The sequence below is a fragment of the Protopterus annectens genome, chromosome 2.part2 (genome assembly GCF_019279795.1).
Source record: "Protopterus annectens isolate FY-2018-M chromosome 2.part2, PAN1.0, whole genome shotgun sequence".
Taxonomy (NCBI): domain Eukaryota; kingdom Metazoa; phylum Chordata; order Ceratodontiformes; family Protopteridae; genus Protopterus; species Protopterus annectens.
Window position 1 is genome coordinate 373,700,505 of NC_056730.1, and position 23,684 is coordinate 373,724,188.

The 23,684-nt window shown below is 43.8% G+C and overlaps 1 protein-coding gene across 1 annotated transcript in view; it reads left to right on the forward strand.

Annotated features, from left to right (window-relative positions):
- Nucleotides 1-23,684, forward strand: part of NDUFS4 (NADH:ubiquinone oxidoreductase subunit S4) — an 849,665-nt gene that overhangs the window by 515,116 nt on the left and 310,865 nt on the right. The window lies entirely within an intron of this gene.

Consider the following 23,684-nt stretch of genomic DNA (forward strand, 5'->3'; position numbering starts at 1 on the left):
TTAATTGATGGTATATGATTGGATAAGCAAAGTTTAAATTGATTGTTGGTGTAAAAAGATTTTTTATCTGAAGAAGTCGGACATTTCAACTGACGAAAACGTTGTGATATATTTTTGATGTTAATTCAATAAATCTTTTGTGGTTGCGGTCCTCCTGCCATCTGGTTTGTGTTTTGATGGTTTCTTTTTACCAGTAGAGTCTCCGGTGCTTTATTCATACCATTACTATGCTCATGTTGTAACTGTCTCTTTAAATAACTTTTGGTGTATGACATCATTAATTGATGAGATAATTGTTTTTTTTTACCTATTTAAGCAGTGCTATTCACTTGATCTTTGTCTGATGAAGCAACTATTGTTGCGAAAGCACTCACCTCTGTCTTTTACTTTTTGTTTTCATTAAACGTTATTGTGTGTTACCTTGGTGCATTGTGTTTATATTTTTACTTATATTTTTGCACGTTGGTTTTACCCGCAGCCGTTTCTTTTTTGTCTGAACTCCTTCCAGAATTTCTCAATTCAGATTTCCACCAGGGGTTATCTCAAGATTTTAGAGTTCATGCTTTCTATCATTCTCATAATTCCTCTTGCCAGATTACACTTGAGAAAATTTCAGTTAAACTGTTTAGATCAAACATTCCCATCCTGATTTCTAGATAGCAGTGTATTAGGTTTTGTGAAGAGAACTTCTTAAGAAGTGGAAAGGCCAGATTTCCCAAAACCGGGTCTCCCTTTTTCTCTCTCACATCCCCTGCTCAGTTTATAGCAACAAATGCTTTGGATTTTGCAAGGGGAGCCATATCAATGCAAGTAAAAGTTCAGGGTCTTTGAAGCAAACAATACAGGCCAAAGCACATAAATGCCAAGAAGATAGCTGTGATCCATGCTATAGAATCTCTTCACCATTTCAGGCCCCTAGGCCTTACAGGTGATTGCACACAACACTACACTGATGTGATACATAAGCAATTTGGGGGATGTACCAGTTGTTATGCTCAATGCTGGCTGGCTGTGGTAGTTAGGAGATCTCTCTGAAGTATTATTTAACCCTCCAAGCTTCCTGTATTTTGTTTCTTCTCTTTAATTTGAAATTGAGGCTGATTTTTTTGCCCTTATTCAATGGGGCAGTGATAAAGCATTGCTGCTGAACTCCTCTAAAACAAAGAGAACGCATTTTTGAACTAGGCAGAACTCACTTCTCTCTCCAGGCGTGTAAAAATCCTTGGTCATCTTAATAACACTATTGAAAATGTCACTTCATTCAAATACCTAGAGGTTTGGTTGAACCCATTCCTAAACTTCTAACTCTAACTGGACTACGCAGACAGACACGCAGACACACAGGCAGGTAGACACACAGACACAGACACACACACACAATTCTGTCCTATTCTAAACTTACTGTATCTCCTCTTTTCTATCTAGATCCTGTAGAAATGCCATAGGTAAAGGTATCTTACTGTCTCCGCTGGAACATTTTCTCCTGCTTAATTGCCACAGCTTCTAAAAGAAATATGTCCAGTATTCAGTCCATTTCAAATGCCATTTGCAAATTCATCACTCTCCCCCCCCCCCAAGAAAAGCACACCTGTGTGAAAGCCAACTGTCTACCTGTGAATCAACGTGCTGACTTTCGACTTGCCACCCAATTATTTAAACTTGTCAAGAATGGCATCTTCCCTCCACTGCTTCCACACTATTCAGAGATGCACCAGCATACAATCTTAGCCATCTTAACCACTCATGTCCTCTCCTCCAAACCCCCCAGATTAGGCTTGGCACCACAGAACATGCTTTCTCAGTCCTTGGTCCCAAACTGTGGGAATCTCTGCCTTCTTTTCTTGACTATCGTTCCTCTTAACCCCTTTTTCTCTTCAGAAATAAAAAAACATGTTTCAAGAGACTAGAATACATGAAACTGCGGTCTCTCTGGTCATGCAATTTAATGTCTTCATTCCTGTCTTCTGTCTGTGTACCTTGCTGTGACTCTGATTGTGATTCTTTCAGCATGCTAGTTCTACCCACCCCATCTGTGCAAATGGTGATGACTGTGACCTATCCACCGTATGTCCCATATGAGTAAGGTAATGCCTCATATGCAGCGTTTCCATCAGTGCACTGTGATGCCAAGCCGCCTCCACGTATTAGAGCATACATAAGTTTTATTCTGTGTTGTCCATAGCTGTGAACTAGATACCACCTCTATGCCAGTGCCACAGTGCATGCACCTGCCTCTGCCTTGCATGGAGTACCACTGCAGCCTGTTCCTCCTACTCTTCACCTGACCTTCTCCACTGCTGCCACAGGTGTGTCAGGCAGTACTGCACTGTGACCAGGTTGTATGCCCTTGTTTATTACTATATTGTATAACATGATGCAAACCACATATATTGTACTGTATGTTTAAGGAACTTACTTCAGTGCACCCCAGATATTCAAATAGTGGAAATGATTGAGTCCAAACATACATTCCACAGTATTTCATGTCTAGGGTAGTGTGGTGTTGTATGCCAGCTCCTGCATGGTCTGGGGACCAGATTGGGATCAGCCACTTTATCAAGACACATTTTGTATCACCTGCACAGCAGTGTGCACTTTTGAGTGCCCTGCACCATATGTCCATGGGAACAGCATATCTACGACTCTGTGGCTAGTAGCATGGTGTGCATTTGTCAATTAGATGTCCCTGTGGAAAGTCAAGCTTAATAAAATACTGGTAGCGGTAGCACTTTGCTAGATGTGGGATTCATGGGAATTGCCTGGATGGCACATAACCAACTTGTATGTAATACCGTATGTATTGCACACCACCTGACAGTTGGAGTGGAAGTCCTTCTGGATGATGTACCTGACACCATGCACAGCATTTGGGGCCGTGATGACAATGTAGGTGCAATCAGTAGCCCCTAGGACTTTAGGGAAATGGACTGTGCCATAAAATGTTTGCAAACTGGTGATGTTCTTCATCTCACATTGCTGCAGTCATAACCTGTGGGCAGTCCGCTGTCCTCGGTCGGCCCGAATACCAAAGTGTTAGGCTGGCGTCGGTCACGGTCGCTCAGATCTGGCGTCAGTACGCCGTTGTACTAAAGCGCATGACCGACGCCGTATCCTCAGTCTTTCTTGCCGCATGGTCCGAAGCAGAAGCAGCGTTTGCAAGTGCCGTTCGGCGTCCTGAAATTTTTGTATTCTGAGTTTCAGACCGAAGACCAAGTTGGGCTAAGTACCCCGTTGGGGAATATTTTTGTCTTTTCTTGCCTCAGTTAAATCCGGATGTCAGAAAAAGTAAATAATTGTATTTCTTGTGGGAAACAGATACCTCATAGGGATTACCACTCTCTCTGTATTCCTTGCTTGGGGCCTGAGCACGACTTAGTCGGGTGTCGCTTTTGTGCTAAATTTAATAAGCGCACCATTAAACGCAGGTTAGATTGTGCTAGACTTGTCTTCGGTAAGCGGTGTAATTACAATATGCCGTCGGATCCTCCGACACCCGCTACCGCTAAGAAGCGTAAAGAAAAAACGTTAAAGTCCAAGCAGGATGAGTCGTCCGTTACGGGTGCCGGTTCTTTGGAGACTACGGTGGAATCTGTGGATCCAGCCGAGGTTTCAGCTGAATCTCAGGGGGAGCCTTTAATCTTGCAGGATGTGGCCTCTCAGGAATCGGGTCAGGCTGAGGGGGCCTCTCAGGTCTCTGTAGTCCCTTCTTTGCATAAGGTGGTTAGGCCTTCTACTTCTGTCTCTAAAGCACCTTCCAAGGTCAGGCCTGGTTTGTCTTCCACTGGTGTCAGCCCTAGTCCTGTACCTAAAAAGCATATGCTGAAGATGGCAGAGGATTTGATTACTTTAATCAGGGATTCTATGCCCCCCCCCCGGATAAGAGGCCTAGGGTGGAGCCAGAGGTGGAAGGTTTGGAGCATTCCTCTGATTACTCTGAGTCTTCGGCTGAGGACATTCAGGATTTTCCTCCTTATTCTGATTCTGATGCAGAGGATTCATGTCCTTCTGCTTCCCCTCCAGAGGATTTTTCTTTTTCTGAAACCCTGCATTCCATGAGGGAGCATTTTAAGTGGGAAGGTCAGGATTTCTCAGATTCTCGAAAGAGGCTTAGGGAATTTTTATTTTTACCACAGCATAGGCCCTTGGCTATTCCCCCTGTTTTGGATGTTGTACAGGATGTTTTCTCTGAAGCTTCCCTTAATCCTGATTCTTTACCTCCTGCCCCTGTTAAACCAGACAGGTATTACAGAGTGCCAGAGGCCCATAAATATTTGTATAAGAGCCCAAGAGCTGACCCGGAGACCATTAGCCAGGGACCTAAGGGTGTCAGGGCTTCTATTGTAAAGAATCCAGTTCCTCTGAATAAAGATTCTAGAGCTTTGGATAGGTGGGGTAAAAAGGTGTATACCTCTTCCACTCTGGCGATGAGGGCTTTGAATTGCCAGTTTCATATGCTGAAGTACCAGAATTTTCTCTTAAGTCAGTTAAAATCTAAGGTAGATGCTTTGGCAGAGGGTATTGAGTGTAAAGAATTGCAAGAATTAGTTAATGCCTCTGATCAGGTGGGTAAGCATTCTTTGCAGTGTGGTTTTGATGCTCTTCAGGCTTCCTCCAGGGTGGCTGCCACTGGATCAGTTATTCGTAGGCACGCCTGGCTTAAGGATCAGAATTTGTCAGAGCATGTTAAAGCTCGAATTTTGGATGCTCCCCTTCAATCTGAAGTTCTGTTTGGTTCTCCTGTGGAGTCAGTTTTGAAGAAATTGGAAGACAAAGCTAAGTCCATGCAGACAGTTAAGGAATTTTTACAGGTGCAGCCCCCTAAGTTTAGCAGAAATTGGCCTGCTGAGGGATGGGCTTATCCTTCTTCTGATTTACAGTCTAGGGGCAGAGCTCATGCTCAGGGTTCTTTCAGACCGAGGACGTGGAGTTCCCCTGCACAATCTTCAGGTGAGGGCAGGGGTCAGCCTTTTCGTAAACATACCCAATGACCTGTATCTTCAGCTGCCAGATCCCTCCTGTCTGGCAGCTCCTCTGGGAGGAAAGTTGGCACTTTTCAGGCAAAATTGGCTTTTAGTCACCCAGGACCAATGGGTGTTGGACATTATAGATCGAGGCTACAAGTTTTATTTTCACACCTTGCCTCCTTTCAAAGGCATGCCAGACGTTCCTCCTCAGCAAAAGGTGGAGGCTTACAAACAGATTTCTTTACTTCTAAAAATGGGGGCTATCCAGGAGGTCCCTCCATCAGAAGTGGGCCTAGGATTTTACTCTCGCCTATTTCTTGTACCAAAGAAAGGAAACACTTGGAGGCCAATTCTGGATTTGTCTATTCTCAACACATACCTGGACATTCCAAAATTCAAGATGTTAACTTTGCAACAACTTCTGCCTCTGCTAGGCAAAGATCACTGGATGGTAACTCTGGATCTCAAAGAGGCTTATCTTCACATTCCTATCAGGCCCAGCTGCAGGAGGTTCCTGCGTTTTCGGGCTGGGACTTTACATTATCAGTTCTCTGCATTGCCCTTTGGCTTATCTACTGCGCCCAGGGTGTTCACAAAGGTCCCGGCTCCAGTGATAGCCTTCTTAAGGTTAAGGGGAATACAAATTTATCCTTATTTGGACGATTGCCTGATTCTTGCTCAAGACCGTCAAGTTACTTCACCATCTACAGTATGTTATGGCAGTGTTAAGGTGCCTAGGGTATTCTGTGAACGAAACAAAGTCCAGTCTAGTACCCTCTCAGGACATGTGCTTTCTGGGTGTGAGACTGAATACAGCCTCTCAGATGGCGTTTTTGACCCCGGACAAACAAAGAAATCTTACCCTTTACTTCCAACAATTGTCTCTACGGTCCAGGCTGACTGCAAGGACAGTCCTTCAAGCCTTGGGGTTCATGGCATCTTGTATTCTGGTACTTCCCAATGCCAAACTGCATATGAGGAAGCTACAATGGTATCTCAAAAGCGTATGGACTCAACACTGCCACGATCTGGACACTGTCATTCAGATAATACCTTGCATTCAAAGGGAATTTTTGTGGTGGGCTCAGGATTGTCACCTAAACAAGGGACTCTCTGTGACCCGACCAGAGGCGAGTCAGATCTTAACGACAGATGCCTCAGACATGGCTTGGGGAGCACACTTCAATGGAAAATGGGTTCAAGACACGTGGCCTGCCAGACTTCAACATTTGCATATCAACATGAAGGAGATGTTAGCAGTCCAATTTGCATTGATGGCTTTCAAGGATCTACTTCAACCGGGACAAGTGTTGATTCAAACAGACAACACAACAGTCATGTGGTACATCAACAAGCAAGGGGGAACCCATTCGTACCCTCTTTGCAGACAAGCTATGATTTTGTGGGAGACTGCTCTCAGTTTGCACCTCACTCTTCAGGCAAGGTTTCTGCCAGGAGCACAGAACTCCTTAGCAGATGTTTTGAGCAGGCAGATGGTGGATCCCCACGAGTGGAAATTGGATCCTCATGTATTTCAACAGTTGACAGTGACTTGGGGGACTCCAGACATAGATCTGTTCGCTTCTCCACTAAATTTCCAATTGCCAAAGTTTTGCACAAAGATGTTTCATCCAAAAGCTTGGAAAGTGGGATGCTCTATCATTCAGTTGGAACAACCTTCACGTCTATGCCTTTCCTCCTCTGCCTCTCCTTCCCAAGGTGCTCTTGAAGGTCAGACAGGACAAGCCCTGCATGATTCTAATAGCTCCAGATTGGCCACGTCAGCACTGGTACCCTCTACTGAGGAGTTTAGTACGGGAGCCTCCTTGGCCTTGGCCACCAATTCCACACCTTTTGTCCCAGGCAAGCAATCATTTCCTCAATGTCAGGATACAGTCCCTGCATCTGATAGCCTGGCATATTCTGTTCTAGACCCTGGGGGGTCGCAGCTTCCTCAACAAGTTTTGAATGTCATTTTGGAAGCCAGACGGCCTAGTACAAGGAAAGTTTATGCTGATAAATGGAGGAGATTTTTTCTTTGGAGCAAAGCAAAGAGCTTTGATGCTTCAGTGCCTAATTTGAGTGTTTCACTTCAGTATCTTACAGAATTATTAGACAAGGGTTTGTCTTTCTCCACTGTAAAAGTTCATGCTGCGGCCATTTCTGCTCACTATGACTGTGACCCACCATTATTCTCTCATCCTTTGTTTAAGCAATTTCTTAGAGGGGCAAAGAACATAAGACCCCCACGTAGAGCTCCTACTCCTTCCTGGGATCTCAATTTTGTGTTGGAAAAACTCACTTTACCTCCTTTTGAACCTGCAGCTACATCTGAGTTGAAGTTTTTGTCTTGGAAGACTGCTTTTTTGTTGGCCATTACGTCTGCTAGAAGGGTATCTGAATTACAGGCTCTAATGGCAGTTGAACCCTTCCTGATATTTCATAAGGATAGGGTATCCCCATGCACTAACCCTACTTTTATGCCTAAAGTTGTTTCAAATGTGGCCTTAAACCAATCTATTCATTTGCCTACATTTTATGCTGATCCCCAAAATAAAGGGAAAAAAATTTTGCACTCTTTGGATATTCACAGGCAGTTGCGTTATTATTTGAGCAGAACTAAAGGGTTCAGGCAGTCTCAACAGTTATTCATTTCTTTTGCCTTCGGTTCACAAGGAAAACCTGTTTCAAAACAAACTATTTCTAAGTGGATTGGCCATTGTATTGCTTTTTGTTATTCTCATCATGGTAAGGAGGTTCCGGCTGGAATCAGACCTCATTCCACTAGAGCGACTGCCACTTCTACTGCTTATTAAGGGAGTAGCTACTAAGGATATTTTGGAGGCAGCTACTTGGAGTTCAGTGCACACTTTTTCTAAACATTACCATCTCCCTCTTTATTCCAAATCTAGGGCTGGGTTTGCCACTGCAGTTTTACAGGGCATGTTAGCAGCTCCTAATGCTATATGATTTTACCAACCTCCCTTTACCTTTGCTTTGGGATTCTACCCACAGGTTATGACTGCAGCAATGTGAGATGAAGAACATAGTACAGTTTTGTACCTACCATAAATGTAGATGTTCGAAGATCCACATTGCTGCAGTCCAATTTGCCCTCCCTCCTTCCCCTCTGTAGTTTGGGGTGACTGTGTGGTTTGTGGTGTACCTATTGTTACTATTTTGGTGATTGGGTATTTTTCTATTTTTGGCTATGGCCTTTCTTTTTAAGGCCTTCTGACATCTGGGGCAAGAAAGACTGAGGATATGGCGTCGGTCATGCGCTTTAGTACCACGGCGTACTGACATCAGATCTGAGCGACCATGACCAACGCCAGCCTAACACTTTGGTATTCGGGCCGACCGAGGACAGCGGACTGCCCACAGGTTATGACTGCAGCAATGTGGATCTTCGAACATCTACATTTATGGTAGGTACAAAACTGTACTTTTCTTTCCGTGGAAACAATTTATGCTTCTCCATTTGCTGTAGCATTATGTTAGGGAACTGGTGTAGGAATTGCAAAGCTGATGTTTGCAGAACTCCTGTTGTATCCTCCATCAGATGCTAAAAAATTCCCCTCAGCAGGGATGGTTAATCCTGCATGATTCTTTATGCCCACTAGAATAGGGAGTTCACAAATCTTGCTTTTGTGTGTGTGTGTGTGTGTGTGTGGGGGGGGGGGGGGGCACATGTCTGTTATCTTTCATATAATATTTCCATCCATGCTATAGCATTTGACAATGTCCTGGTGATGGAGTTTATGGTATGTTAGCTGCTGGTTCTACAAACATCCATTTTGTACAGAGCAACAGCTAGGCATTATAACCTTCCAATTTGGAATGTACCCCTACTACCGAAGATGTACCCCTAGCACCTCAGGTAGCTGAATCTCTGTAGCAAAAGAAAAAAAAAAAGAGCTGAAGAGGGGATGTAAGTTTGGTCAAATGGAAGAAGGTAGAAAATGCAAGTATTTGGAAAACATGAAGATTGACCAATTACTTTATCAGAAATTACAGAAAGTAAGCATCTCCAACGAGGTTATCTTGTGATTTAAGTTTCCTGTCCAGTACAGCATTCGTAGTTTGGCAACAATTCTTATCCAGAGATGGATAATCTCTTTTAAGGGTGTTTTCTTCAAGGTTCAGTATTGGCTGCTCTGTTGATTTTTTTTTTTTTTTTTTTTTTTTTTCTAATTGAAATTCATAAATGATCTTCCATTTGATCTAATAATAGTAATTGCACGCCCTATGCGCAAATCTAGCATTATGGTGTTTTGCTTTTAACAATGAATGTCTGCTACCACTCCAGATGCATCAGACCCATTTGATGATCCCATTTCTCCTTAATGCAAAATAAGTGTCTGAGGTTTCATTCACCTTACTACAACATAATAGTATTTGGGGATACTCTTGATCAAACAAACACAGAGAAGCACACGAATAAAAATCTCAAGTAAATTTTTTTAAGAAAATTTTGCACCTTTTTATTACTAGAGGCAAAAAAACTATCTCCGTTAGCATACTGTTGCCAAGACAAATATATGCACTGCCACATATTGAGTTTAAATCCCATGGGTATTTCAGTCTTCTGCAAACTGCAGAGAACAAAATTCTAAGTTTATTCACTTGCCACAGAGAATACCACTCTGCAACCATACAAAAAGCTAAATGACTACCACTGAAAGCCAAAAATGTTTTTTCTTTCTTTTTTTTTTTCTGAATACCCGGACATATAGACTACTTAATTATAGGTGCAGCCCCCCCCCCCCCCCACACTTGCACACAAATTTTCTCTTCATTAGAAGCAACAGTTACAAACTGTGGAATAACGACAATTTGCAGTTAGACTCCCCGTTCACCATAGTTCTTGCTGAGAGAACATTTTACAAAATGGCTCCTACCATTTGGAACGAGTTGGCGTAAGTGATACTTAACACTGAAAGCTTGCTTTCATTCAAAAAGAATTTGAAAAGTCCTCTTCCTGAGATGGCTCAATGTTAAATGCTTTAATGAGCCAGCCTAATTTGGCTGTTTATATTAATGTTCCATATCATGAGCTGACAGGTGATCTGCTGTCAGGAAAGGCCAGAAGAAGATATTCGTGTGACATATCTGCCTGCTAAATACATGCTGACTGTAGATAATATCGTACACTGTAAATGCATTTATGGCAACTTGTCTTTTAGAGGTATTTAGTGAATTTCTACAACTCATGCATGCAATACTCATTCTGTAGTAGTGTATTCTTTTAGGCACTTAGGCCCTATGGCTTGTGTACCATACTAGCACCTTAAATCTCCTTTTAGTATGACACTGTAATGTTTTTATGTTTGTGTATATTCACTTTCCTCTTCTGCATGCTGTTTAAATGTTTTTGTTTTGGCCTGGGCTGTGGCTGAAAACAGTCCTTGAACCACTTTCTTCATCCTAGTTAACACAGTTATAACAAGTAAACATATTCTTTGGCACAATAGGAATGTGGAGGTAGGTCAGAAACCTTTTTGAAAGATTGAGAAGTGGTCTGTGGGGAGAAGTGCACACCAAAAGCACAGCAGAGAGCAGATGGGAAGTTAAAGGATGAAAAAAATCCTAAGATTGTGAAGTATAAGACTCCAGGGGCCTCACCTGGGGAGAAGTTTGGAAGGATAGCCCTGGGAGTGTAGCAGTTGAGAATGTTGCACACAGCAAGTGGCTCATATCAACATGTATCAAGTAAATAAATGTTTATATCATTAGGAGCTGAATAATAGGCTTGCTTTGGTTGAACTACATGTGTATGCTGATGTTCGTCGTGTTTCACTGTTGCAGTCATTACAGTTGGGTTATCCTTCTGGCAGGCTATCCGCAGTTGGCCTGAGTTCCAAAGTCTAGGTCTGGCGTCAGTTGCTGTCGCCTCCTCCTTGACGTCAGTGCGCCAGGGGTATATAAGAAGCTGCCAACGCCATTTTCTTCAGTCTTTCTTGCCGTGCGGTGCCCGAAGCAAAAGCAGTTCGCAAGTGCCAGTCTGCCAACTCCTGAGATTTTCAAATTCGAATTTCAGATCCGAAGTCTTCATTAAAGCTAAGTACCCCGTTGAGGAAACTTTTTTTCTTGCTCCAGACCGATGTCAGAAAAAGTTAATAATTGTATTTCTTGTGGGAAGCAAATACCTCATAAGGATTTTCATTCTTACTGTATTCCTTGCCTAGGCCCTAACCATGACGTTGCTAGTTGTCGGTTTTGTGCTAGATTTAACCAACGCACTATTAAGCGTTGGTACGATTTTGCATTTCATTACTTTGGCAGAAGATTCAATTATGTAATGCCGTCGGAACAGCTGACTACCGGAGTTTATAAAAAGCGCAAAGAAAAAGAAAAGGACAGGCATCCGAGGTCCAAAACAGGCGATGAGGCTTCCGCTAGGCCTGCCGCTGGTTCGCCGGTTCTCAGTGAGGTGCTTTCGCAGCCCCTGCCACCCGCTACCTCAGAGCCACAGGCTGCTTCTGACTCCCACGTGGAGCCGTCTAGGCCTCTGGAAACTCAAGGTATTGGACACTCGGAAACTATTCTCTCAGATGGGTCCGGAGCCGCTGAGCATGCATCGGCTTCTGAGGGCGTTTTCAGGCCTACTCAGTTATATGTAAAACCAACGTCAGCTTCAAAGGCAAAGACTAAAGCAGCTTAAAGACAAAGAAACAAGTACAGCATTCTCCTGGACAGGCCTCCATGCCTAAAAAACAGATGCTTAAAATGGCCGAAGACCTAATTACTTTGATCAGGGCTTCCCATCCCTCCTGATATAAGAGATAGAATGAGTCTTCAGATCAGGTTTCCATTTCCTCTGATTCCTCGTCTGAACAGGAATATTCTCTTACTCCCTATGAGGATTCTGATGCTGAAGAATCTATCCCTTCAGCCTCTCTTCCTGAGGATTATTCTGTTTGGGAGACCCTGCATACTATGAGGGAGCATTTCCACTGGGAGAGCCAAGATTACTCAGAATCCAAGAAAACGTTCCGAGACTTCCTTTTATTACCTCAGCACAGGCCCCTTGCTATTCCTCCTGTTTTAGACATTGTAGATGATGTATTTTCAGAGTTCGGTCTGTCTCCTGACTCTTTACCACCAGCTCCTGTTAAGCCAGACAGATACTACAGGGTTCCTGATTCACATACATTTCTTTACAAAAACCCTGCTGCTGACCCAGAAACTATCTTTCAGGGTCCCAAGGGGGTCAAGGCTTCCACTGCAAAAAACCCTATCCCCTCTGGTAGGGATTCAAGGGTCCTGGACAGATGGGGGAAAAAGATTTATACTTTTGCTACCTTGGCTGTAAGAGCTTTAAATTGTCAGTTTCATATGCTTAAATATCAACAATATCTTATGTCACTGCTTAAACAGAAAATGTTGACAAATTCCGAATGTGCAAAAAACAAAGAAATGCATGATTTATTGCATGCAGCTGAATAAGTGGGAAAGCATACTTTGCAATGTGGTTTTGATTCTTTAGAGGCCTCCTGCAGGGCCACAGTTACAGGTTCTGTCATTAGGAGTCATGCTTGGTTGAAAGAACAGAATCTACACAATCATGTTAAAGCAAAACTATTAGATGCTCCATTACAGCATGATACCTTGTTTGGTGTTAAAGCAGAAGAGGTGTTGAAGAAAATGGAGGACAAGGCTAAATCTATGCAAACAGTGAAGGATTTCTTACAGATACAGCCTCCCAGATTTAGCAGGAACTGGCCTACAAAGAATTGGTCCTTTCCAGTGTCAGACAGGCCACAAAGAGGCAGATCACAGCCCCAAGGCTCATACAGGCCTAAACAATGGGGTGCTTCTACCTCCAAAAGCGGAGAGGAAAAATCACAGCCATAGTCTCAATGACTTTCCCCTGACAGCACCAAGCACTTATCTTTTGGCAGCTCCTTTGGGGGGGCTAGCACTTTTTTCACAAAATTGCCACATGATCACCCAGGACAAATGGGTCTTAAATATCGTATCTCAAGCTACAGGTTCCACTTTCACACCCTGCCAAGGCCAAACGGTATGCCAGACCTGCCATGCAATCAATGGGCAAAGGCACAAAAACAAGTTTCATCCCTCATGGACATGAGTGCCATTCAGCAAGTACCACAGCAAGAGCGGGGACTAGGATTTTATTCAAGGCTATTCTTGGTACCCAAAAAGGACAAAGCCTGGAGACCAATACTGGACCTGTCTATCCTAAACACATTCTTGGATATTTCAAAATTCAAAATGTTGACCGAAGGCTTGGCTTGTGACTTTAGACCTAAAAGAGGCATACCTGCATGTCCCAATCAGCTGGCTCAATGCACTACCAATTCTCTGCACTGCCCTTTGGCTTATCTACTGCTCCCAGGGTCTTCACAAAATTCCTGGCACCAGTAATTGCATTTTGCAGACAAAGAGGAATACAGATACAGCCTTACTTGGACGACTGCCTTATTCAAGCAGAGAACAAGGACATTCTACTACAGCATCTGGCGGTTGTAAAAGGATTACTAACAGGTCTAGGGTACACAGTAAATGAAAAGAAATCAAAACTCGTTCCCTCTCAAGAGATAATATTCCTGGGTGCAAGCTTAAATACGACTGCCCAGATGGCTTATCTCACGCCAGACAAACACAGACAACTGACTACTTATTTCAAAATGTTGGCCACAAAGACCAAGTTATCTGCAAAAAAAATTCTGCAGGCTTTGGGCTTCATGGCATCATGCATTCTGCTAATTCCATATGCAAGACTGCATATGAGGAAACTTCAATGGTATCTAAAATGTGTTTGGACTCAACATTGCCACAGCCTAGAAACAATAATTGCCCTCATTCCCTGCCTGCAACAGGAGTTTCGATGGTGGGCAAAAGCTTGTCACCTCAACACGGGACAGCCATTCACTTTATCCACAGCCAGGCAGACATTGACAGCAGATGCATCAGGTTATGCCTGGGGGGCCCATATGGCAGGAAGATGTGTTCAGGGCACATGGTCCACAAGTGAAATGCATCTACATATCAATCGGAGAGATGCTAGCTGTTCAGAATGCCCTGACAGCCTTCAAGGATCTACTTCATCCAGGACAACTATTGATAAAGACGGACAATACTACAGTCATGTGGTACATAAACAAGCAGGGGGACACACATTCCTACCCCCTCTGCAGATTAGCCATGAACTTGTGGGACACAGCATTGACTTACCATGTACATCTGCAAGCACAATTCCTGCCAGGAAGGATAAATACTCTGGCAGACTAAGCAGAAACCTAATGGATCCCCACGAGTGGAAATTGGATCCACAAGTCTTCAGCATGATAACAAGGACCTGCGGATGCCCGTACATAGACTTATTTACCTCCCCTCACAACTGCCAACTACAGAGATTCTGCTCAAGGACTTATCACAAGCAAGCATGGAAAGTGGATGTTCAATCTTTCAGCTGGAAAAACCTAACTGTATATACCTTTCCTCCTCTGCCTCTCTTCCTCAAGGTACTCCTCAAGGTCAGACAGGAGAAGCCAAAAATGATACTGATTGCCCCAGACTGGCCCCACCAGCACTGGTACCCAATACTAAAGAGCTTGTCTCAATTCCCAGCTTGGACATTACCTCAAATTCCTCACTTATTGACCCAACAAAACAGTCAGATACTGCACAGCCAACTCAAGAGCTTAAACCTGACAGCATGGCGGATAATGTAGCCATTCAAGACACACCTCTCTCTAAAGCAGTGATGGATGCTATTTCGGAGGCCAGGAGGCCTAGCACCAGAAAATCTTATGCAGAAAGATGGAAGAGATTCTGTGCTTGGAACCAGGCACAAGGTATTGACACGATTGTTCCAAATATTCCTCAGATTTTGCAATACTTAACTGAGATGCTGGATAAAGGCCTTTCCTTTTCATCAATTAAAATTCATGCCTCTGCCATTTCATCTCATCATTACAGAAATACCTCCTAGCCTGTGCCCAGAAAATTGGTAAAAGTTAATAATTGCTACCTAATGGGTAAACGCGGCACCAATTTTTAATTCATTTACTGCCTCCGCCCTTTCACTTTATTATCGGCGTCTCTTTTGCTTTATATCATGGACAAGCAACAACCGAGCCCACGCAGAATTCGCCCGACATTTTTCCGATACCATTCCGCCCGCTATCATGCCGTACCATGCCTAAGAGCACAATCTAGTACATCAGTCCTTCGAAGCCCTCAGCCAATGCCCGCCCCAGCTCCGACCTTGCGCTAAGCCGTGATCTTCTTCGTCCCCAGATTTCTTAACGGGTATTTACCCGACACCCTCACACCGCCGGTGGGTTTTACCTCCGGCGTATCTCAGCTACTTTCCGCATTTTTCACTGGGCAGCAGCGAGACGTAAGCAGGGCCGAATCAAGGCCTGGACAGGGTTACCAAGGCAAGCGGCCAGCAGCCCCAGTCATCCTGTCCCCTCTTCTCAGGGCCTGCAGATCTATAGTTAGATCCAGAGTCTTGCTTGATCTTCTTTCTCTTATCTTTCTCAGCCAGCCAGCATTCCAGACAGAGGTTCTCGCCAGATCAGCAGATAAAGATTCCACCAGCAGCACTCAGACACCCTCTCTCCAGCCAGCTGCAGGAAGACCCAGACCAGGCCTACCCCAGAAGATTCCTTCCAGGCCCACCCAGACAGTGATTCAAGCTCCGAATACCAGGAAGAATCCTTCCACTATTATTGGGACTGGGAAAGCCTCCATGAATTCCCATTTCACCTCTCAGGTATTTTTTTTTACTTTCTCTAAAAGGCACCCTCGATTCCTTAAGCTACCCCAACTGTCAGTGCTGCTATTCCTCCAGTCTCCTATGTCCTGATGATCTATCAGCCTGATTACCCCTCCCTGCCATTCTCCACCTGCTCCTAAGGTTGCCCTACAGATATTATTACTCCCTCTCCCGTGATTAAGCCTCTATTTTACTCTGCACTCAGATACAGAGCCTAACCTATTCCCAAACCCCCAAAGGAGTGGCTACTTCCTCGGCCCCTCTGAGGAGGCACTATTGACAAGGGCCCCAAAGGGTGATGAGATCCTCGGGCAAAACCCTCTTTTTTCTTCCAGAAGCCATGAGGTTTTCTGACTGGGGCAAAAACAGTTTATACCTCTTCCACCCTTGCCATGAGGTCACTATACTCTCCTTTTTGTAGGAGATAGTCAGGCATTGATACCAATGGTTTGTGCTATTTCTGATGTTAGCACTCCTGCTCCAAATAGCAATGACAGGGGAAGCTTATGAGGCCTGACCATGACAATAAAGCCAATACGTTTGGTTATGTGTTGAGCCAATGCTGATTCACTTAGGGACCACAGAGCCGACCCGCTCCTGCCATGCAGAGTGGAAAAACATCTATTTGAACAACCTGAAAACAGAATGAAGTTTATAAGGGAAACACCAAAATTCAGCCAGACTGTCAAGGCAGGAATCCAGGTTCAGCCTCCCAGATTCTTCAGGAGGAACAAGTTTTGGTTGGTCCTTTCCAGAAGTAGACTCAGACCCAGAAGGGAAAAAGGCAGCAGCTCACTATACAGAAAACACAGAGGGCAAAACCAATTGCAAGAGGCAATGGCAAGGGAGTGTGCCCACGAACAGACAGGGACAATACCCAACACACAGCAATTTCACCAAGGACAAGACCAATACAGGGAGTACCAAGGCTCAAAAACCTCCACCCTCAGGACAGAAAAATTATCCTTATTCCTCCAGAAACAACCAAGATTTTGGAAAGTTCAAGGAAAAATTCTGGTTCCACAGGACAGAACTTCCAATTCCACAAGTTCAACCTTTACCATTCAGAACAAGTTAACAGAGGTTACAGGAGATCACTTCACAGAGGCTTCCCTTACAAGTTATAGAAAAGCCTTTCACTAAAAAGGCAAGGCAGAAGCTCTATTCAAAAGCTAAAGAAAATAAAAGAAAAAGAAAAACAATTGTTCCAGGAAAAACAAACTGGATTCTAACATTAAAGACTTGTCCATTCTAAACCCAAAAAATTGTGCCAAAATTCTATCCTGCTGACGCTCCATTCTGGTCTTTCTCATGCTGGCCAACCAAAAGGAGCTGGCGACAGGACCTCAATCCAGCCTACCTGCTGGTCAGGGGAAGAGACATTTTCAGAAGACTTGAGCATTTTCTTGCATATCAAGAGCCAGAATCATTCTCAGCATTCAATTTCTTCTTATTTAAGAAGCACTGGCATCAGTAGTAAATTAGTGGCATCTCCAGGGTTGCAGCGGCGATTTTTTTATGCAGCAATATACCTCACCTGGATTACTGCAGCAAAACAAACCGAATAAAACCTTGGACAGTGGATAAAAACCGACTATGTCATTCCAAAAGCAGGCTTTTTGAAACATCAACAACATTCAAAATCAGTGGTACTACATCCCAAAAGATTCACTTTCTAATCAAACACAAAGCTGCAATCACAAGATCTCACAACAACAGCAGAACAAACAAGGACTTCATTCATCAAATGCTTAACTCCCAAAAACAACAACAGCATTAGATCCTGCAAGATCCTAGGTAGCCTGGGTTTCGCAACATCATCTGATCTTACCCTCTGCTGGGCAAGACTACACACTACAGAGCTGTCTGCAAACTTCTATGCTCAAAACACAGCCACAAAAGCCTTAGAACCAATATACCAATACTCCATGCATGCCTGCCAAATTTTAGAAGTGGGCTTTGGGCTACCCATTCAAACCAAGGCATGCCTTTCATGCCAGTTCAAGCAAGTCAAACAATACCACAAAGACGATCATGGTCATGCCATGGACAAGCAGCATCCAGCACACACATGGAGCAAGATCAATGGAAAAATAATGAAATGCCTTCTCAACATAAATCAAAAAAAAGAGTGATCAAATCAATGATGCATGTTGGAAGTTTGGAAAATCTCTTCAACAAGGCCAATCTCAGACATGACAGACACCATGTGGTCATGTGGGTAACACCACAAACAACATACAAGGCACTCACAGATCTTCAGCTCTGGCTCTTAGGGTTGGTCAAAAGTCCTGAAACTGAAATATCATGCAACATCAGTTTGTGTTCCGGTAAGCACAATCCCAGTTATGACAGGTTGAGCAGAAATTTCAGCGGATCCATTAATTTAATGGATGCTGCATCCACACATGGACACAAATAACAACTGCATGGGAAAAGACGACACATATTGATTTTACTTTTCATCTCAATCCACATTACCTGACTTCTCAATCACCACCTGGACCCTGTAGCCTGGAAACGGATGCTCTCCTTTCCAGCTGGAATACCCTAAAATTTATATGCATTCCCTCCTCTACCATTACTGACAAAGGTGTACTGACAAAGGTGTTACTGAGATCCACTAAATTGATATTGATGACTCCAGACTGGCCGAGGCAGCATTGGTATCCCTTTGCTCTGACACTAAGCATAGCACCAACGCAAACCCTCCTTGCCCCAATCCTCTACTCCTCTGACCAACAACACAATTACAGGACTGTTCAAAAAACAAGCAAACATTACAACTGACAGCTTGGAGGTTCCATGACTTTGACCCATGTCCCCTCCTAAAAAGTTCAGTTAAAAATCTTGCTGAGCACGGACCTTTTCCAAAAGAAAACCTATTCGGCCAAGTGAAGAGATTCATCATCTGGAATGCCAAAAGGGCCAGGATGCATCAGTGATGAGCATACCGTAGATAATACTTAGCAGAGAAATGTTATGAAGTGGCCCTCATATTCTTCCATTAAAATTCACGCCCAGCAAATCTCAGCAAATTACACTGTGACCCACCTGTGTTTTCCCCTCATGGCAGTACCTCCCTTTCTCATTTTTCATCAGGACAGAGTTTCTCTTAGGACGAATCCTTCATTCATGCCAAAAGTGAAATCAAGCAATTCACCTGCCTACTTTCTTTCCCAAGCCTCAAAATAAAGGGGGAAAGGCTGCTGCATTCTTTAGACATACACAGACAATTACGCTACTACTTGGACAGAACAAGGACCACCAGGAAGTTTGACCAACTATTTGTAGCCTATGCTGCTGGACTGCAAGGAAAGGCAGTCTCCAAACAAACAATTTCAAAATGGATTGGACACTGCATCAGTTTCTGTTATTCCTTCCATGGAAAGGGTGTGCCAGCCAATATTAGGCCACACTCAACCAGAGCTATAGCCACATCCACAGCCTTTCTAAGAGGAGTGGCTACAAAGGACATTCTAGAGGCTGCTACATGGAGCTCCGTGCATACATTTACCAAACACTACAACCTGCCTTTATACTCCAGATCCCGAGCAGGCTTTGCTTCTGCAGTCTTGCAGGGTCTTTTAGCTACACCATCCCTTGCTTAGATCCTACCACCCCCAGCTTGGCTATGGTATTCAACCCATATGTCAGGACTGCAGTTGCATTCTTGAAGGACATAGTACAGTTTTGTATCTACCATAAATGTAGATGTCCGATAGATATGCAACTGCAGTCAGGTTTTCCCTCCCTCCTACCCCTCTGTTTTTTGCTTGGGTCCATTCCCCCTCTCTATTTTAGCTGGGGATATCTGTTATGGTGTATCTGTTTATTACTGTTGTGCATGTCTGGAATTTTTTGCTTATTCATTCACAAAATTTAGCCTTCCTTGGAGGGCACCTGGCATCTGGGGCAAGAAACACTGAAGAAGATGGCGTCGGCGGATGCCTTTATACTCCAGCCGCTCTGACGTCGGGGAGGAGGCGACATCAGCCGACGCCGGACCCAGACTTTGGAATCCGGCCGACCGAGGAGCTGCCTGAGGCAGGACAACCCATATGTCAGGACTGCAGTTGCATATCTATCGGACATCTACATTTATGGTAGGTACAAAACTGTACTTTTCTCTGAGGACAAACCCTACATTTATGCCTAAGGTAGTGTCCAGTGTGGTCCTTAACCAAACAATTAATTTGCCTACCTTTTACCCAGACCCACAGAATAAGGGTGAGAGACTTCTGCATTCTTTGGACATTCACAGGGAGCTACGCTTCTACTTGGACAAAACCAAAGCTTTCAGAAAGACTGAACAACTTCTAGTGGCATATGCTGCAGGATCACAAGGAAAGCCCATCTCAAAGCAGACTGTTTCAAAGTGGATATGCCACTGCATTCATTTCTGCTATTCACAGCATGGCAAATCGGTGCCTAAGGGCATTAGGCCACATTCAACCAGAGCAGCAGCCACTTCAGCAGCCTTCCTCAGAGGAGTACCAACCAAACACATCTTGGAGGCTGCAACTTGGAGTTAAGTGCACACTTTTACAAAGCACTACCACTTACCTCTCTACTCTAAATCCAGAGCAGGCTTTGCCACTGCAGGGTCTGATAGCCTCTCCTAATCCTATTTAGCACCAGCCTCCAAACCTTAGCTTTGGGATTCAACCCAATTGCAATGACTGCAACTGTGAAACACGATGAATATAGTACAGTTGCGTACCTACCATAAATGTAGATGTTCGAGTGTATTCACTGTTGTAGTCCAGGTTACCCTCCCTCTATCCCCCTTTTCCTTGCTGGGACTTATCTGTAATTCTCTATTCTATACAACCTATGTGATGTATTTGCTTGTAGATGAAGGAAAAGTTGTTTTTTGTGTATGCATGCTTATTGGCATAATTCAGCCTACCTTTTTAGGGGCACCTGACATCTGGGGCAAGAAAAACTGAAGAAAATGGCATCTGCTGCTTCTTGTATACCTCTGGCGCACTGACCTCGGGGAGAAGGCGACAGCAACCGACGCCAGACCTAGACTTTGGAACTCGGGCCGACTGCGGGTAGCCTGCCAGCAGGATAACCCAATTGTAATGACTGCAACAGGGAATACACTCGAACATCTACATTTATGGTAGGTACACAACTGTACTATGTTCATATAGGTCACTGTTGCCACAGTCATTATTACAAGAATTTCTGCCACAAAAGGTCCAAAATACTGCCCTGCTTACAGGGCTCAGCAACCTTCCTCCTGCAGACCTGATGGACATTCGCCCTTTATGGACATCACAGTGATCTTGTGTAAGGCTAATGTCTGTCCGTACAGTTTTAGAACTTTACTGTCATTCCTTCAAGGGTTATGTACTATGTACATCTGTGGCTTGTTGGCATCCAACTTGATCTGGTGCTTAATTAGACTAGCACCCCTTTTTTTTTCTAGTTGTAGTTATTACTTTCTAACACCGTGCAGCTTGGAAGTGTCATCAGATTAATGCAGGTCTGCCCCTAACAAAGAAAGCCTATGCACTTGAGTAGACCGATGTTCTTCGTGTTTCACTGTTGCAGTCATCACACTTGAGTTATCCTGCCAGGGGTAGCCCCGTATATCAGAGGCTTAGTATTTCTGCGTCAGTTGCTTTCTCTCCAAGACTGACGTCAGGTCGTCAGTGGTAAAAAAAACAGGCAGCCGACGCCATTACATTAGTCTTTCTTGCTGGAGAGCCCGAAGCAGAAGCAGTTTGCATGAGTGCCGGTTGGCCGCTACCTGAGTTTGCATTTCCGAAATTGAAGTTGAAGTCTCCTAAAGCTAAGTACCCCATTGGGGATCCTTTTTTCTTGCTCTAACCGATGTCAGAAAAAGTTAACAATTGTCTTGCCTGTGGAAAGCAAATACCACACTGAGATTTCCATTCTTGCTGCATCACCTGTTTAGGCCCAGACCACGACATCCCTCACTGTCAGTTTTGTGCTTTGTTCAACGCCAGAACTATACGTCGTCGGGTTCTTATCTTAGCTAAATACTTTCGCTCTCTATCTCTGTATTCCGAAATGGCTTCGGTAAGCCATCCGATTACCGATCTTCCAAAAAAAAAGTAAGGATAAAGACAGACAGACCACACAGGCCCAAGACTGCCAACGCTTCCGTTAAGCTAGTCGCCAGTTCGCCGGTACTCAGTGAGGCACTTTCGTAGCCCCTGATGCCCGCTTCTATGGATTCGCAGGCTGCTGCTGAGACCCATGCCGGAAGACTTTTTGACTTCAGAACATGCGGATGTCTCTACCTTGGATGGATCCATAGACACTGCGCAGACACCAGCTTCTGAGGAAGTTCTTCCCACTACCGATATTCGGGTCTATATTATAAGCTTAGGTTGTCTAATACGGCTTGATCGACACCCATTAAGTGAATACACAATTCACTGAAACCTCAAAATGCAGAAATACACATCACCACATTATTTTGTTTGACCAACACCGTTCTGCACACTAATGAAAACAAAGCATACTTCCCACTACACTGCTCGCTACATACTTACCCACCCAAACAAAATAAGTAAACCACATACTCTAACCTAAGCTCTACTTCTAAACCTACACTAACCCTTACATACATTACTTTCTATGCACTTACCTTAACCTGCACCCTAACCCTAAGGTCCGTAACTGTTGCACACTTGCCTTACGGAGCTATACTGCAGAAGGGCATAGTAATAATTTTTAATAATATTTATTGATGAATTCATAATATTTATTATATTTATTGATTGTTAGTCAATTTTGTTATACAATAATAATGTATAGTTAATAAGTATTGTTATTTCATGTATTCATGGATGGTTTTATTAAGAGTGAAAGTACATGAATTGCAAAATATTTTTGATAAGACATTGTGTCATTATTAGGGATTTGTTTTCATTGCCTTACATTATTATAACCACTACTGAGTAATGAATGCTCTCACATGAATGAAGGGAATAGTCTACACTTATAATGTTTATCATTTATGTATTCTGCATACCACTTTAAGGAATCAGAGAAATGGCGCCAAAATTTAAATAAATAAGGAAATTGCTGTGTATTCACCAGTTCTGAGGAAGTCTGCGTTATGCAGATGAAAGCGCTAAACTGGTGGAAGAGTTACATGTCCGAGGTGTTTTTATAGATGTTACAATAAAGAAGTTTTTAAAAAGAAGATTTCGCTATTTGGCGTTTGGTGTATGCAGATTGGAGCGAGGTTCAACGGATGTGGATTGGTGTGTTTTACCACTTTGTTTGCAGTTACGGGGTTTGAGCTGGTATTTTTCCTACAGACCAGCTGGTTGTCCTTGCTGTTCAAGCTACGTGAACCACTTACTGTTTCATACCTTTGACCGGAGTGTGGCTTGGTTGGTTGCAAGTGTGCAGTTACATTCGTTTATACTGCAGAAGGGCCAACTATGCCGAATCGAGATTTCAAATTTCGCAGTTTCTGGCATTCGGTGTACTCGCAGTTCACTTAATCGGTGTCTGTCATGCCGTATTCGACAACTTAAGCATTCGCGCTTGAAATATAGACCCCGATATTCGACAGAAACCAGTGACTTCTTTTACGTCTTCAGTTCTTTCTAAAACTACCGAGTTTCTAAGGCCCAGAATACAAACTACGCCTAAAAAGACGACCCAGTCTCAAGCGACCGCTTCCTTGCCTCAATCTCAGATGCTTAAAATGGCGGAAGACCTTATCATGCTGATTAGGGGAAGCCAGCCTACCCCTGCAAAAAGGAAAAGAGACATCTCCAGCAGCCTTATCTGACCAAGAGTCTGACGACTCTGAGATTTCTGATTATGAAGACATGCCCTAATCCACTTGTGAGGATTCAGATGCAGAGGAATCCATTCCTTCTGCCTCTCCTCCAGAGGATTTTTCTTTTGGTGAAACCCTACATACCTTGAGAGAGCATTTCCATTGGGAATGGCAGGATTATCCA